Source organism: Macaca mulatta, chromosome 3 (genome assembly GCF_049350105.2).
Source record: "Macaca mulatta isolate MMU2019108-1 chromosome 3, T2T-MMU8v2.0, whole genome shotgun sequence".
NCBI classification, from domain to species: Eukaryota; Metazoa; Chordata; class Mammalia; order Primates; family Cercopithecidae; genus Macaca; species Macaca mulatta.
Genome location: NC_133408.1, coordinates 140,248,880 through 140,268,248, shown reverse-complemented (window position 1 = coordinate 140,268,248; position 19,369 = coordinate 140,248,880). Strand labels below are relative to the sequence as shown.

At 35.9% G+C, this 19,369-nt stretch overlaps 1 protein-coding gene across 2 annotated transcripts in view; it reads right to left on the bottom strand.

Moving 5' to 3' along the window:
- MAGI2 (membrane associated guanylate kinase, WW and PDZ domain containing 2) overlaps positions 1–19,369 on the bottom strand; it is a 1,467,795-nt gene that overhangs the window by 1,234,389 nt on the left and 214,037 nt on the right. The gene's annotated exons all lie outside the window — the stretch shown is intronic.

Genomic DNA, 19,369 nt, shown 5'->3' with positions numbered 1-19,369 from the left:
ACCTAAATAAAGGTAGACTTTTTTGTTTCCTTATAGGAAACAAATGGTAAAAGGAATATAAAACCATCTAATCATTTTATGGAACAGCTACTGGCTCAGCCAAGAGCTCATTTAAATGATCCCATTTGCTTCTGAAAACGTTATATATATTTGGCATTTAGCATTCCTCTGCTTCAAAACATTTAGACTTTTCAAAGAGATAATGAAATCACTTTCAATTAATACCCAGAATTGTTACAAAGTGGCCAGTTTGTCCTTGATTGATTGCTTTCTGTATGTTGTCAGTATTCTTTCTTCACTGAAAAATGTGAATTTGGTTATTAAAAAAAAAAAGACATATTTACCTTTTAAGTTGCTTCAGGGACAAAGAATGACAAATGAATGAGACATAGATTGAAGCTGTTTTGGGCTCATTTTTAGAATGTCTTATATTTCAGTGCCTTCACATTTACAAATCTTAATTCAATATATTTTTACATTTTCCTTGTGCTCAGTATTTGAGAATCTCAATACTGCCATCTGCATAGGCTATCTGGACACTAGAAATCTTTGAATTTTTAATTGCAGGGATTTTAACTCTAAAAATATTTGGCCACTAAATGCATATTTTTAATTTCTCTGCTTTCCTATAGAAAACTAATGAGATTAATTGAGAGCTGGGGTTAATAAATAATACATACATACAAGTTTTTATGATCTTATCTTCACAATATTCATATGGGGCTGAAAAAAAGGGAGCAATTAATAGTGTTTGTATTACCAAAATTTCTCCCTTAACCTGCTTCTCTATTTTCCTCTCTTTGGGCTTCCCAATGCTAATGGCAGAAAGGAGAATTCAGTGGCACTCCTCTGAAGCCAAAGCTAAACGAATATATTTATAGCACTCTTTTGGAACCTACATTTATGTCCTTTTGTATCCCATTCCTTACAGGGTGGTGATGTGGTGGGCAGGGGAAGCAGGGAGGTGGGTGCATGTTTCTCAGAAATCACTGCCTTAGCCAATCAGAGCATGTCTTATCTGACACACAATGTCTTAACTACCTCACAGACAGCCTTAGTCAAAACATATAAGATGACATTATACATGAGGAAGAAGGGCTGATAACAGGTCAGAAAAAAAATGACAAGATTTCATTTAAAACTTATATTATTTGAGATCAGCTTTTTATTTATCATTACATGTCTTTAATGACCCCAATACATACATACACTGACCTCTCCTGTCCTCCTCACTCTCACACACACACGAACAGAAAGCCAGCATCCTCAATGCACTCCCATGAAAGATGGACCCTTTAGAGAATCTCTTGGTTGGCAAGTCAGAGAAGGGGCAATGATATGAACTGGAGGAATAACAGAAGAGCAGATCCTAGAGCTAATGCTCGGGGCCTAAATAAGTCCTGGTGGCCCCCAAACCACTTCTACCGTGCTGTCTGGAATAGTCACCTCACTCTATTAAACTCTTTGAAACGTTATCAAGTTGAAACTTGTGTGTCTTAACAAGCACATTCTCATTAAAATATCTGAAAAACCCAGTCACAGTGAGGAAATCATAGGCATTCATGCCCACCATGGTGCCAATTATTTCACTATAGACAATGCTTTCCTTCTAAGAGTCACCTGAGAAAAAAAGACTCACCTGATGAGATCTGAATTCTGACTGGGTGTAAAACAACTTATCCACTCATTTAAGGGTATAATACCATCTTGTGAATGATTAAAAGCTACCAAGTGTTACATGGAAAAATATGCAGCTATGTTTTAAAAGTAATTTACTTGGGGACATGCATACCAAATAAATAAATTAATTAATATCCAGAGGAACCTAGTCCTTTGATAACCTCATATTAAACAGAAAGGTTCATAATAGCATGAAGTAAACTGTGTCTTAAAAAAATAAATGGAAATTCAATCAACTCTTTAGTTATCTAAAAGATATTTTGGTAGCCAAAGTGTCAAAATTACTTGAAATACAGAGTTTAACAAGAAATATGAAAGCAATAATATATTTGGAAATTCAGAATTGCTTTCAAATGAAGCAATATTATATTATTTATACACTTTGAAGAAATGAAAATAGAGAATCATTGAATCATCCACTTGGATGGATCAAGGACCAAGGAAAATAGACTGTATTACAGGAGATGCTATTAGAACATCTAGTTTAACCTCTAATTGAAATGAAATAATTTGTTTTAAATCATGACTGACTGTTATAGAGATTCTGCATAATAAAAACCAGTCTCCTCCACTAGACAACTCTAATGATTAAGTCCATTTTATCTTTTTTCCAAAACTATCTCCCTTAACATCTATTTAATGGCCCGTTCTGGTCTTGGTAAAAGCATAAAATAAGATTACTCCTCCTAATAGATGGCAGTCCTTTAAATATTCCAAATGTACCTATACTAAAGATTTTATTTGCCAGGATAAACATTCTAGTCTCATTAATAATGCTGATGAAAACTATCTTACTATTATTTTCATGAGAAAGGAGAGGGAATGCATGTTTGTGGTTGTTTCATATACATTATCTCATTTATTTCCATTAAAACCAGACAAAGGCAACTTGAGAAGAAGGTTCTCATTTATGTCGTTTTTAAATGGATTTTTAAAAGTATTGGCAGAAGTTCATTACCAATCTTTAGAATGTATTTGAATGCTTGATTTTTTTCTTTGAAATTTAATTCTTCAAGTCTAATTTTTAATTTACAAGTTAACACTTCATTATGCATGTCTAGAGAGAAGTATGGGGAAACCAGCTGTAGTGAGGAAACATTCACTGACTACCAGGAATACGCTAGAGACATTTTGTTGTTGTTTCATTTAATCTTCCTAAAATCCCTATGAGGAAGATACTACCATCTCCATTTTTCAGACAAGAAATTGGAGACCAGGTGCAGTGGTTCACACCTATAATCCCAACAATTTGGGAGGCCAAAGTGGGAGAATCGCCTGAGCCCAGGAGTTTGCAACCAGCCTGAGCAACATAGTGAGACCCTGTCTCTACTAAAAATAAAAAGAAATTTGAGTTCACAGAGTTTAAGCAACTTACCATAGATTATCATAGTAACAAACAGACTATCATAACAATAAGAAGTAGCTCTGGTACACAGTCTGCTGACCCTAAAACCTCTACTCTTCTCATTACAGTCAATACAGATGACAATGGCACCTCCTTCACAAGGCTGTTGGTACAATTAAGTGAGTTATTGTTGGGCATCAGTGTCAGAGATTGACCATCTTAAGAAGGCACATAGTTCCACATAGTTAAGTCTCTTCTTCCCAGTGAAATCTATTTAGCCTAAACCATGATCATTGGGAGTGGGCTATTTAATTCCCTGAAGTGTTAATAGTAAGCATTTGTCTCTAATTGCACAGTATTTTTGGCTAATAACATTGAAGTCTTGATTCTGCTCCACATTCTTGTTTTCAAACAGGAAACTAGTGGGAATAGGTACTATCATAGGATCCTGAATTAATAATAGAATCCTAAACTGTTCTTGCTGACTCCTCCCTCATATCTACCCCAAGGTCTCCTCCAACCAGTTTAGGTTCCACTCTGATGCCTCAGATGAAATGAAAGTATGCCCAAGTGCCATCACTGCTTAAAACCCTCCCTATTGCCTGGAGAATACAATCTGGGTTTCTTAGCATGAAATAAGTATTGAGCAATCTGGTTTTGGCCCATGTTTTTGCTTCCTCCTTTCTCTTACCTTGTGCTATAGTAATGCTAAACAGTGAGTACTTTTTTTGCTGTTTCACACTTCTGCCAACTGCATCAAAATATCACACAATCTCAATCCTAGATATTTACCCAAGAGAAATAAAAACAACATCTGTCCATACAAAAGGCTGTACATAAATGCCTATAGCCACTTTATTAATAATCTAAGAAACTGGAAACCACCCAAATGTTCATCAATTGAGGAATGAATTAACAGTCAGGGTTACATCCATCAATGGGATACTACTCAGCAGTAAAAAGGAACAAACTACCGATATATACAACAACATGGGTGACTCTCATATGCATTATGCTAAGTGAATGAAGACAGACTCAAAATACTACATATTGTATATCCCATTTATGTGATAATCTGGAAAAGGTGAAATTATGGGAACAGAAAATCTGTCAGTGGTCACAAGGAACTGAGGTAGGGGTAGGGCATTGACTAAAAGGGACATAAGGCAACTTTAGGGAATGATGGAAATGTTCTTTATTCTGATTGTGGTGATAGTTACATGACTATATGCATTCGTCTAAATTCAAATAATTGAACACCCCAAAACAAATGGATTTTACTGCATGTAAATTATGTCTTAAAAAACTTTACATGTAAAAGTCACATATCTTATTTCACTTTTTTCCATCTATTCATGCACTTTTAAAATAATCTCCTTCATTTTGGGGAAACTCCTGCTTACCTTTAAGACCTCTGCCTTAAGTATCAATCTCCTCCAAGCAATTATGCCCTCAATTCCATACTAGGCTGTAGGCTTCTCCTCTGAGCTTTTCAACCACCTGTGCATACATTTGTCTCTTATGATACATAAAATATAGAACCACTGCCTGACACTGCACCACAAACTCCTTAAGAGGAAACACAAAGTTTTATTTATTTTTACATCTGAAAAGACTCAATGTAAGAACCCAACAAATGCTTGTTGTACACCTCACAGTTATGTTTGGAACTTTGCTATCTTCTAATTATAGAATTATAGAAATTATAGAATGTACTTGATTTAAACTCAAGTCCATTTGACTATTGTATAAAGTCTGTTTTCATATTAGAAATAGTGCAATGAAGTTACTATCACACAGTCTAATTATAATACACCTTTTAATGGTTCTATATTTGATATATTTTTTCCTGGCAAAATGTTTGTGAGAGATATGCTAAATATAGTAACATAAAACATCCTAAAGTTTGTAAAATATATCACAGAAGTTAATGATGTAAGGGTTCTTTTGCCTTTTTATATTTTGAGCAACTTTTTAAAATCTCAACTTATGCAAATGTGTACATGTAAAATTATAAAGCTCTCTGGATTAAGGGAACTGAGAATCCTCATTGGTCAATGAGACATTTAGAGGATGAGGATAATCCATGCAAATTAAACTGCTCAACTGAGCCTGTTTTGTAATATTCCAAACTGCTGACTCTATGTTATTTCCAGAGACAGGAAAACAAATTTTATGGCCTGATTGTGATGCAGAGCTGTTGAGAAAATAGTTATTATGAGATAATTATATCCCAACCGAATGTGAGGTGCTTGGCTGCCTTCTGTATAGAATGCCACCTGAGGTGTAAGAGTCGTATACCACTTTTATTCTAACAGGGAGGTTATTCTGATTCATAGCCTTTTCTGTTTTTAGGCATTAGACCACTGAAATTATGTTTTTCAATCAAAAGAAAAAATTAAGATAAAAATGAAAGTTCATGATCGACTATAGTTCTTAATTTAACATCTAAATCTTACATTTACATTTACTCTCTGGTAAAGAATGAAAGAATACATTTGTGTCCAAAAAAAAGTAGGATTTGCTGAACAAACTAGAAGGAAGAGATTCTGCAATGATTATTCCATCAAGATAGCTACAGTCGCCAATCATAACATTATCAGTCCTTCCATTTTAGAGTGGTGTCTGGGGATGAAAGTTACCGAAGCATTGCAAGGGAATGTTTAGGCAACCCAATCCCCATTATATATGGTTGTGACAGCTACAGAATTTCATTTCCAGAATATATAATATTCCCTTTTTATACTGATCACTGATAAATTATAAGACCTATAACAAATAGCATAAAAACTGGCTTTTAACATGAAAATATTTAATAGATCTGAAGCTTTGGAATAAAACTCAACTCAAATAAAATAAAAATACATTGATAGGAAACAGGTTGAGCTATCTGGTCACTGGGTTTTCTTCCTTTCTCTTCCCTTCTCTTTACTTTCCTCCTTTACTTCTGTCCTTCCATTCTTCTCTTCCTCCCTTCCTTCCTATTCCAGTTACGAAGGATCAATAAATGGAGTCACACGCAGATTTCCTTTCACACCCAATCTACTCCTAGCTAATAGTATTATAGTGAAATTCCATTTTAGTTTTAAAATAGATATAATAGCACCTATCTTTAAAAGATTGCTTGAAGAAAGTGTCCATGCCATGCTATGCATCATAGCTTTGCTTTGAAATCTCATACAATTAAAATAATTAGAATATTTAATTTGCAGGTGACTATTGCCTGATTCTTTTGTAACGTTTATTTTGTTTTTAAATCTCTTAGCCAATATTGAAAGTGTTTTTCAATCTCTAAAGTAGCTATGAGAAAAAAAAATTCGACTGAAGTAAACATTTCAAGAAGCATTTATTTTTGCACTTAAATGGTCAATATTTAATCAGTAGGTTAAGCATCCAATTTCAGGGTTCAAATGCAAGCTGGCTGCTAACAAAAGCATTGGCAATAAATAGTATGAGTGTTCTTTCATGCAGCCATAAATTACTGTCTATTATCACTAAGCTCTTGTGAACAAAACCTCAAAAAAGTTGAATTGGTCATAAACTTAAAAAATGAATGCATGCAAAGTGATCAGTTTTGCATGACTCATTTGAGAATGAAGGATAATACACCCACTGTAATGTGACTTCTCTCCATGAGGAGTGTTGTCTTACTCTCAATATATTTCATGGCAGGGGCATTTAATGGTACAATAAAAATACAAACATTTAATTCTTTCTGCCGAACACTCAATGGCAATACATCACATCACACACTAAGCAAAGCTAGGCAAGAAATTTGCTATATAGTTAACAGTATTCAAAATTGTTATAATATATTCTTTTATTTTCTTCACTCCTTATCCAGACCTTTTTCCAGCACATAATACTTTTGTTCCACTGATGAAGCATATAAATATAATGTCACTTCTTTCTCTGATACACATAGCTAATTTTATTTTTAGTGAGAATAAACACATAAGTGTATCCTAAATCTGAACTACAGCTCTCAACTTCTAGCTTCCAAATCACAAGCAAATTAGAAAATAAATCTTGATCTGTTTTTATCTTTTATGGAAAAAATGGAATTGTTAACTGGTTTCTTTTTTTGTTTGTTTCTAAACTCAAGACACTACAGGCTGAAAAATAATTTCTTCTTGGTTGGTCCTCATGCTTCCTATCTTTCCTGTTCTTTTAACATTCTAGGTCTTGTGACAAAATGCTGCTTAATTCTCTATGAAACAATATCATATTTAAAAATGTTGGCATCATTGAAGTGAACGGCAATCTGTGTTAATGTGGCCAGGGTAAAGCTAAATCACTGTGGCCTCTTTTAGAGATTAAAACAAACAAACAAACAAACAAACAAACACAAAACTGCTGAGGGCTAGGTGCCTTGTCTCACATCTGTAATTGCAGCTACTTGAGAGGGTGAGGTGGATCACTTGGGGCCAGGAGTTCAAGACTAGCCTGGAAAACACAATGGAACTCATCTCTACAAATAAATTAAAAATTAGCCGGGCGTAGTGTCATGTACCTGTCGTGCTGGCTACTCAGGAGGCTGAGGTTGGGGATTGCTGGACCCTGGAAGTTCAAGATTGGAGTGAACTATGATAACACCACTGCACTCCAGGCTGGGTGACACAGCAAGACCCTGTCTCAAAAAAAACAGGCTCCCCCCAAAAAAAATGGTGGGATTGTCTTGTCTTGAAAAAAGGAAAAGAGAATCTATGCCAAGTGTTTATGTGCTGTGAGTACCCCAATACCTACTAATTATAAAACGTGTAAAAGGGTATTTTATTTGCTAAATTAAGACCTACAGAGCTAATACAAAATGTTCTCCTAGCCCAGTCTTATGTGACTCTGGCTAACATGACACAGGCACTCTCTTCCAACAGTGAAAACTAAGAAAACGAACCAAAAGAAGCCTTGCATAGAAGCATGTCAGATTGTTATTGTTATTTGTGGTTGTGACTGTTTGGGCCATATCTTTTGAACTGACATGACTTCTTAAAGGACAAGAGAGTTAGTTGGTGACCCAGTTGAGCCCACATCAAAGCCTGAGAGGAATCTTTCCTACCTTTTCAGGCCATTCTAGATCTAAGTAATAAGAGAGTCCCAGATCTTTAGAGGATGCTAATAGGTACTGAGCATTGGAAGAGGAGTAGGGGCAATGGTTTGGTGCCGCTGTTTCCTGCTTTGTCTACCCAACACCAGTAAATTTGCCTCTATTTAAAAGCCTTGGCAATGAATGTGAATTTTATTAGCCCACGTGGATTAAAAAGAAGTAGGATGAGTTGTATTTACTTGTTGTGAACTTTGCTCCAGGTCTGAAGTAAAGCTCTGCAGGATGTATATGACAATGATTTTTTTTTTTTTTTAGATAAACATAAGACTTGCACAGTCTTTGATTGTGCTAAGTCAGTTGGTACTAAGCACAGGAAAAATAAATATAACACAGAAAAGTTATTTATTGTTTGTATGGCTCAGCCACAGTTTTCTTCAGGAATATCTCTGCTGCTTGCTTCTGATGTGATATCTCACGTATCTTCAAAGTTGAGAACTTTTTTGTTTTTTTCTACCCACCCCCCGGGCCATCCATAAAACCCCAAACATAGTCATAAGAACAGAAGTGAAGAACAGGACAAAATAGTAGTGAAAAATAAGGAATACAGCCTTTGGGCCTACCATCTTTCCTCCAACCTACAGGAGATCGGCATAGAAAGGGAAAAAACTTGAGTCAAACACATTTTCAGATTGGCTTCAGCTACTGACTGATACATTAAAAACAGACTGTTTTTGATATCAGTTACTATCCCAGAGGCTATAATAGTATGCAACAAGGAAAAGTATAGCTTGAGAGTTATTTCTACATGTGCAAATTTCTATTATCAAGTGGATAATGGATATGAATCTGTGTTTAATATAATTGACCAAGAATCAGATTCTGGACTCCAGTTGCAGAGAGAGATAACAGAATTCTAAATATGCCCATCTGCAACTGATGATGTGACTTCTCACACATATTCTTTCATTTGGCAAAATTTATTTGAAAAATATTCTAAGTCATTGCCTTACCTTTGAAAACACTTTTAGCTAGGACTTTGTTTACTTTGTTTACTTTGTTCACTGATGTATTTTCAGGTTCTTGGCAGTACCAGACACACAGCTGGTACTCAATAAACAGTTGTTAAAATAATGACAAATATGCATTTCTACTTAATTTGAGAAATGGAGAAGTCCAGCCACATCTTCAATGCTGTGCAGAGGCTCTAGGTTTGCTGGCATTTGGGCATATGCTATATTATATAGTGCTTGTATTAGAAAAAGGCTGGCTTTGGAAGAAGGAAGTCATTGGAAATGAATAAATCAGGAAAAATCATACTTTTCTAAAACCATATTGATTTTCTTTTCCTTTTGTCTTATCTGAAACATCTGCCATTAGCCATAATCTTAAATGATAATCTCACTGTATTAAAACAATAGGTTATCTGAGAGAATTAATATGTTAATGGGTTAATAGATGAGCAATAATTAGTTAATTTCCTATCCACACTCAATTCACAAAAGTGTCAAGGGGGTAAGGACAGACCAGTTAGCCTGGGTTTCTGTTGAAGTCTAAAGGGGAATCACAGTAAGGAAGTCAAGGGTTAGCATGAGGGATCAGAACTGAAAATCATTGCTCAATAATTGTGTATAAGGCTGGTTTTATGAAAAAGATTCAAATAGACTCAAATACGGTTGGACATAGGCAGCACAAAGCAGCATGTGTGGAGTCAGCAAAGCTGACCAGCAATCTCCATTCTGGGAAAGAGCCACATAGCCTCGGGTGAGACCTTTCCTATCTTTAGACCTCATGTCCCAAGTCTGTAAAATCAAAGTATCGAACTCGATGGACTCTAAGTTCTGTTCCAGCAATAAAATTCTATGGTCTCTTGTCTTTTATCTGATTTGTCACAGAACATTTTAATATCATTGATTTTTAATAGCATAAAAAGAAAAACACTTAAAACTTATTGCTAACATACTGCGTAAACAATGACAGTTTTATTAACCATATGTGTAAAGTGCACTTAAAACTTAAATAGACAAGCCTGGGCAAGTAAACAAGACCCAATCTCTACAAAAAAGTAAAAATATAATTAGCCGGGGACAGTGGTGTGCAACTGTAGTCTCAGCTACTCAGGAGACTGAGGTGGGAGGATTGTTTGAGCTCAGGAGTTTGAGGCTGCAATGAGCAATGAGTGTGCCACTGCACTCCAGCCTGTATGACTGAATGAGACTCCATCACTAAAAAGAAAAAAAAAAAAAACTTGAATAGACAGCTCTCAGTTTGTACCTTTAAATAGCATGAGAAAGTATATCAGAATTACAGACTTGCTGTTAATAACAATAATGATAATACATTAAAATGGGTCTTTACAAAGTCACAAAATATTTTCTGATTAGAAAAGTTTTATACACGCAGGTAGACCATGCATGCATACACATGCAAACATATATTAAGAAAAGTGTAGAAATATTCTCTAATCCTCTATGCAGAAAGATACCATGAGCACTTTAATATTGATCTCTTTCTCTCTAGGTTTCTCCCTGTCTCCCTCTCTCTCCATACTCATGCCTACACTCACAGCTGGAGTTCTCTACCTGTTATATTAATATATCCTACTTTCCTCACTTAACATAAGCATTTTACCATAGCCCTGAATACATTTTACAAACATGATTTTGATTACTTGAACAATAATCCATCCTTGAATATGCTACAATGTATTCAAATATTCCTCTGCTGTTGGGCTTTTGGCATTTTCTAATTTTTCACAATGATTTTAAGTGAAATGTCTTTGTACATACGCCTTTGATTGAATCTCAGATTATTTCCTTAGGATAGACTTCTGGAGAATAACAGTAACTTGAAACTCTGAGACAATCCTGAAATCTAATATCAGCATAATTTGATTAATAGATGAATATGTATGAATTTCCAGGTATATTTAAACTAACGGGTATTCTTGAGATTAGGATTTTCAGCATTTTATTAAAAGAATTACAAATCTAAATATTCCATTAGATTCTACTGGGAAATATATTAGCTTAACACATTTAAATTTGCTTTTCTTAATTTTAAATTTTCGATTCCTGCTTTTTTTCCTTTCATTTCCTTTAAAATTGATCTCTCACCTCTGAGGTTTTATTCTTATATTTGTGCTATTTCATGATTCTTACCTCCATTTGTTTCCAGAATTATTTTCTGATATACTCTATTTCTTTCACCAAATATATCTTCCTCTTACACCTCTCTACCTTTTTCTTTCTATCAGAATTCACACTTCCCATTTGTTTCTGTTCCTTGTTGATCTTCCAATGCCTTCTTTCCTTCCTGGGACCCTTCTATTCGATCCTATGTATTTTATTCAATCAAAGCCATGTTTATAAACTAGTATTATGGCAGGGCATATACGTCAAGAAACTGGAGAGAAGATAAAGCATATCATTTGGATAAAATATTTTATCAAAACTTTTGATTCATCTGTGTCCCATTTTGTATTGAGATGGTTTCTAGTAAAAACAGTTTACTGGTAGTTTTAACGAACTGGAGTCAGGATGTATGAAGTATCTCTCATCATTAAGAGTAGCTAGTCATATTTACAACATTTATCTTAAATATTACTTGAGAGGACTAATTTGCTTTCAATAAGAACTTTGAAATCTTACATGAACATAAACCCTATGTTTGAAATTCATACTTTACTTATGTGATAAGAACTCATAATAGTAACTTCCATATTCTCTTTTAAGGTATTACTAACACAATTATTTAAAGAGAAAAAAACATTTTGCAGGGATAGAGGTTCACCTCTCTGAATACATTTTTTAAATTGGGGCTGATAAATGAAAATTGTGGAACTGATGGCAGAGCTTGAGGATCTGGCATGAATTCCAAGAGAAGAAAAGGAATGAGCATTTTAGGACACATATAATAATAAAATTATAGTAACATTCATTAGGAAATAATGTTCTAATTGGGAGATACACATCTCAAACACACCTGACAGCTATGCACTTGCACATCACGTGTTTTTAAAAATATTGGTTATGAATTTCATATTGACAAAACTATATTACTACATTAACATAAAATTGTATTAATGCATGAATTAATTGTATTAATGGGTGGTGAGTTTACTAGTAGTTACTTTTTTCCCATAGAATATAAGCAGAAAAGTGACTAATGCATTTGACAAACTTGTAACTACGTAATTGAGAAATACTAACTCACTTATCTTTCAAATTTTATGTTTCTAAGACCCAACATCATGATTCATTATTATAAAGAGATATTTTTTATTTCCTCATAGTGTTAGACTAATAGTTTCCCATGGAAGGCAGGTGCCATATCATATGTCACTGATGGGTGGTTTCAACAACTCATCTTTTCATTCATACATCAAAACTTTACTGACTATAATACACCATGAGTTTGTTTGGTTAAAATAGAATGTAACAATGATTGAATAGAAGCATTGAGTATGGTTTTGGAAGAACAGAATGTGTAGCTTCTAAGAAAGAAAAAATGCCACTCCCTGACATCTAGAAGCTGACCTGGCACTCACAGGTGAACCCTGTTACTCTTCTACTGGATATAAACAATCTTACAGAATACCAACCACAGACAAGTTCAGTATAAAATCATGACAAAACAAAACAAGGTCATTTCATAATTGTGTGTAAGTACAGACAAAAGCAAGTTTACCACATTACCCACAAAATGACAAGATTCCTTATTTCTCAACTAAAATGGTAAACTAAATTGGTACTTCCTGTCAATCACAGCTTTATCCTTTTCCTAGGTGGCCATCCTTGTGGATAAAACTTGCTGAGAAGCCCAATCTTAGAATTGCTCCTGCCTTCTGACGACATCTAATCTAGAGAAAACCCTTGCTTTTTTTTTTTTTTCTTTTTTTTTTTTTCTAATTTATTATTATTATACTTTAAGTTCTAGGGTACATGTGCATAACATGCAGGTTTGTTACATATGTATACTTGTGCCTTGTTGGTGTGCTGCACCCATCAACTCGTCAGCACCCATCAACTCGTCATTTACATCAGGTATAACTCCCAATGCAATCCCTCCCCCCTGCCCCCTCCCCATGATAGGCTCCGGTGTGTGATGTTCCCCTTCCCGAGTCCAAGTGATGTCATTGTTCAGTTCCCACCTATGAGTGAGAACATGCGGTGTTTGGTTTTCTGTTCTTGTGATAGTTTGCTAAGAATGATGGTTTCCAGCTGCATCCATGTTCCTACAAAGGACACAAACTCATCCTTTTTTATGGCTGCATAGTATTTCATGGTGTATATGTGCCACATTTTCTTAATCAAGTCTGTCACTGATGGACATTTGGGTTGATTCCAAGTCTTTGCTATTGTGAATAGTGCCGCAATAAACATACGTGTGCATGTGTCTTTATAGCAGCATGATTTATAATCCTTTGGGTATATACCCAGTAATGGGATGGCTGGGTCATATGGTACATCTAGTTCTAGATCCTTGAGGAATCGCCATACTGTTTTCCATAATGGTTGAACTAGTTTACAATCCCACCAACAGTGTCATCACGCTACCTGACTTCAAACTATACTACAAGGCTACAGTAACCAAAACAGCATGGTACTGGTACCAAAACAGAGATATAGACCAATGGAACAGAACAGAGTCCTCAGAAATAATACCACACATCTATAGCCATCTGATCTTTCACAAATCTGAGAGAAACAAGAAATGGGGAAAGGATTCCCTATTTAATAAATGGTGCTGGGAAAATTGGCTAGCCATAAGTAGAAAGCTGAAACTGGATCCTTTCCTTACTCCTTATACGAAAATTAATTCAAGATGGATTAGAGACTTAAATGTTAGACCTAATACCATAAAAATCCTAGAGGAAAACCTAGGTAGTACCATTCAGGACATAGGCATGGGCAAAGACTTCATGTCTAAAACACCAAAAGCAACGGCAGCAAAAGCCAAAATTGACAAATTGGATCTCATTAAATGAAAGAGCTTCTGCACAGCAAAAGAAACTACCATCAGAGTGAACAGGCAACCTACAGAATGGGAGAAAATTTTTGCAATCTACTCATCTGACAAAGGGCTAATATCCAGAACCTACAAAGAACTCAAACAAATTTACAAGAAAAAAACAAACAACCCCAACAAAAAGTGGGCAAAGGATATGAACACACATTTCTCAAAAGAAGACATTCATACAGCCAACAGACACATGAAAAAATGCTCATCATCACTGGCCATCAGAGAAATGCAAATCAAAACCACAATGAGATACCATCTCACACCAGTTAGAATGGCGATCATTAAAAAGTCAGGAAACAACAGGTGCTGGAGAGGATGTGGAGAAATAGGAACCCTTGCTTTTAAAATATCTTCCCTGAGATTATCCAACGAAAGCCCAAATCCTTTCAACATCCTCTTATCGATATGTCCCACAGCTTCCATAGCAAGTGCCATCGCTTGTTGCAAGGAGAAATAAACCCAATGTGTTCTGCTGCAGTGGTGTTCGTCCTGGTCTGAGACCTGAAGGCATTGCTTTCCTCTGTACTGACAGGAGGAAGATGAAAACCTCACAGTGGAAGGGGCCCTGTGACAGTCAGGTCTTGAAGGATGAGCAGGAGTCAGGGTGGGTGGAACCAAGAACTGTCTTCTAGGCAGAGGAAACAGGATTTGTGAAGGACCAGAAGACAACAGAGCAATCGTTTGGTTTGTTTGGAGTGAAAGGAACATAGGAGAAAGTGGTGGTTTATGAGAATGAAAAAGGAAAACAGATGAATGAATGAAAACACTGGGAGCCTATGTCACCTCCTGTTAGTGACAATTTATCCTCTAAGGAAAGAGGGGATAGTGGACAATGGTATGTATTCTCATCATGGAGAGCACATTGGCATAGGCAACATCCATCAAAAAATATGCAATTTATCATTATTTTACATAGTGATCTCTTGGTGATCTAGAAATCTAATTTGTTCCATCTCTGATGCCTTATCTCTTCCTTGATATGAATCTGTTAAATTACAATTTTTGTCTCTTTCCAAATTATGATTTCAAGAAATATTAGGAACAGCTGGTCAGCAGCTCTACTGACCAGCTTTGCATATACTTGAAGGACATTATTAAATTGTCCCGTGCCTTCCCTTTTACAATTGCATTTTCTTTGACGTTTCCCTCACAACTCTCTTTTTTCCAATCTTTATTCATGTCTGTCGTCTTCAAAACTCTTGTTGAATTCTCTTCTCTTCTTAGGCAGGTACTCACAGCTCTAGAGTAGTCTAGTGAGGAGGTAATGGCTGGGCACATCTTATCCCATTTGTTTACTTTTTATGGCTCCCTTCAAAAAGTAAACTAATAGGTAGTCTGCCTAGTAGGATTAGAATTATACAATTATAAATTTTTTATTTTGAAAAAACTATAAAGAACCATGTCAGTATTAGTCTTCATAATTTAAAATTGCTTTCATTTGTTTTTATTTTGAATAATTATGTTTGGTCACTGATGTCTTAGTTGCTTGTCCTCTCTCTACCATCCCAAATTCAGTGTTACATGAATGTGATGATGGAGTGGACAAGAGAAGAAATTTATTGCTCTAATAGCATTTAAGATCATTGCTGTTCAAAAGTAAGCCAAAACACAACAAAATAAACTGCCAAATAGAATCATTCTTTTCTAGTTTGAAATTGTTTGCTAACTAAAAGTCATATTAAATATGATCCCGGAATTGAAACCACCTTTACAAAGATTACAACAGTGAGATAAGTTTAGCAGGGCTGACACTGTCTTGCTTTTAGCTTCACAGGCTGTCTGTCCTCCCTTATTCTGGGGAGGGGCCAAGTTAACCATGGGAGGAGTTTAGTTTGTAGTTTAACTTTAAAGCAAGGATGATACTAGTGTCTTCCTAAAACTGATCCCATCTTTGTTTTGGGACTGAAACTGCCTTTGTAAGACTAATGAAAAATGACAAGATTAGGCTACGGGAGAGGCCTGAATTCTACTACGATGTATGCATATCATGTCTATCTGTAATTGTTTACTGCACCAGAAGTCACAAGATCTGTGACTCTCCAATTGATCCTATAGATAACATCATATTGTAGAATCTAAGATTGATCTTTTGAGATGTGTTTCAAACATTTGCATTCTAGTGACTGACTGACTCCTCCCAGATTTGTGCCTCATGATTCAGCCCATCCTGTGTTCCCCATCCAGAGGCAGACTCAGCTCATGCACAAGGACAGTTTTCAACACCCCTATGATTTCATCCCCAACGAATCAGCAGCACCCATTCCCTAGCCCCACTGCCTGCCAACCCTAGCCTGTGAGTTCTCAGGGAGGCTGATATGAATAATAAACTCCATCTACCACTTGGCTAGCACTGCATTACTTAAGATCTTTCTTTGCTAAATTTCAGTTAGTTGAGAGGAATAAGTTCAAGAGATCTATTGTACATTATGGTGATTATAGTTAATAACATATATTGTATAATTGAAAATTGCTAAGAGAGTATATTTTAAGTGCAAAATATAAGTATGTGAGGTAATTCATATGCTAATTAGATTGATTTAGCCATCCCACAATGTATACATATATCATAACATCACGCTGTATCTCATGAACACATACCATTTCTATTTGTCAATTAAGAAGAATTAAAATAAATAGATCTATAATTTCATTGACCATTTCTCATAGGTTGTTTTAAAGCATAAATTAAGGTGATGAACATATTCTTCTCTTGGTTATACTTTTCCCTACCTGATATATTAGTGAGAATATTAAGTATCACCTCATTCTCAATGCCTAGGGTAATTACTGTAATTATTTTAACTAATATAACTTTAAATACTACTTTAGAGTTTCTACTCTTAGTATGCTTTATTTGTGGATAAACACTATTAGTTATCTAGGTACATTTTTATGGCACTTGGATTTGATGGGAATAAGAAGAAATTAGCCTGATCTAAAGCTTTAGTCTTTCTTTGTATTCTTCATATATTAGTCATGGTTTTGGTGTTGTTGAATTGTCCTCTTTTTAGAGTTAACATGCCTGATTTCTCTTTACATTGGCCAATAAGAGGATGTAGAACTGCAGCTGGTATTTAGTTCTAATTATTTGCATTTTTTGATAACATTCATTTCAGAAAAACTTTTCATTTTAAGATTATTTTTTGCTAAGCACAAGATATTCAGACATTTGCCATTTTGCACCATGTTCCCTAAAAGCATAACGCTAACAGAAATCTGCATCTTGATTAATTTTTATACTAAAAAAAAAGTGGCTAGGCACAGTGGCTCACATCTGTAATCCCAGCACTTTGGGAAGCTGAGGTAGGCGATCACTTGAGACCAGCCTAGCCAACACGGTGAAACCCCATCTCTACTAAAAATACAAAAATTAGCCGGGTGTGGTAATGTACACCAGTAATCCCAGGCAACAGAGCGAGACTCTGTTTTAAAAAATAAAGAAAAGAGGCAGCGTGCGGTGGCCCAAGCCTGTAATCCCAGCACTTTGGGAGGCCGAGACGGGCGGATCACGAGGTCAGGAGATCGAGACCATCCTGGCTAACAGAGTGAAACTCCGTCTCTACTAAAAAAAAAAATACAAAAAAGCTAGCTGGGCGAGGTGGCGGGCGCATGTAGTCCCAGCTACTCAGGAGGCTGAGGCAAGAGAATGGCGTAAACCCGGGAGACGGAGCTTGTAGTGAGCTGAGATCCGCCACTGCACTCCAGCCTGGGCGACAGAGCGAGACTCCGTCTCAACAACAACAACAACAAAAATAAAATAAAAAAAAAAGGAAAGAAAAATGAAAAAATGATAAAATATTACAGTGTTCTGAAAAGCCCCACACAGCATCAGCTCACCCACGTACACAGACACACTTTACCAATAGAGCTATGATCTACACCAACAGACGTATGATCTACACATAAGAACCCAGAAGGTAATTTTACTTTAATGGCACTTAGGTTCTTGAAAGGTGATTGTAAAGAGTGGATTTATTATCTATTTTTACTTGTTTTTAAATTGTAATCCCTAATCTAAACTAACTGCCTCATGTATGCTTTCAAAAGCACTTGATGCTGGAAGCAGACAATATGGTAGAGTGTGGGGATATTATAATAAGGGCCAAGTGTGAATAGCCAAACCTGAGAAAAACGGGATGTGAGTTGGTGATATCATGGAGAATTAACTTAGGAGTTAGTGGGTGAAAAATATGATCTCCAGGGAAATGAATTCAAACTTTTAAAATGCTGGAAAAAAGAATTTTAAATCTGAGAGAATGGATTTCTCACTTTGGGGACATTTTGGTGGTGGAGGGTAGGGGATTGGTAAATGATTTCTGGCTTACTGCTGATTTTGAAATATTTTAAATTCATATTCTTTTACCTATGGCTTTAATGTCCATAACTTAAACAGTATCTTCTAAAGTTATTGTGATTCCCTAAATGTGTATGTTAAAAAATAATGAATACTCGTCAAAAAGACTACTCTGTTTGATAATAGAAAAGAAACAGTTAGTAGTGAGGATTTCAATTTTCATAACTTATTTCCTAACTCCATGGTTTCTGAAACTTACTTGAAAGAGACATTATTTCCTTTATCCCTGTCATAGCTCCTCAGGCTTGTTTCTTCTGCCCATGAGGTCTTTGTATAAGTACTGTACACTAACCAATCATGCCATTGGATCTCCATGAGGTCTTTGTAAACCTAGAAAATGATTTTCTCTATTGAAACAAATCTCATTATTAAAACATACTGAGATACAGTAAGATAGCTAAACAGGAGCCTCCACTGATCATCCTCCTCACAGGAACACAAAATTGAACAACTTTTCTGTGGATACACAGAAAAGCACCTTCATAAGAACCAAAAATCAGGTGAGCGATCACAGTACCTGGTTTTTAACTTCATATCACTGCAAGAGGCACAGAAGAGGGTAAGAAAGACTTGAATTGCTGATACTACCCCTCTCCAATCCTCCAACATTGGCCAACTGGTGCTGACAGAGTCTGTGCAACTGCGGGAGGGAGAGTGCAGTGATTGCGGGACTTTGCATTGGAACTTAGTGCTGATTTGTTACAGTGGTAAACACACCGAGCAGAAGTCAGTAGATGCCCGTAGAGGGAGCATTTAGACCAGTCAGCCAGAGTCAGAGGGGAACTGCCTATCCCAGCAACTGAAACTAGAGTTCTGGCAAGCCTCACCACCTCAGGCTAATGAGTGTGGAGTCCTAAATAAACTTGAAAGGCAGTCAAGGCCACAAGACTGCAATTCGTAGACAAGTACTGGTGATGTGTTGGGC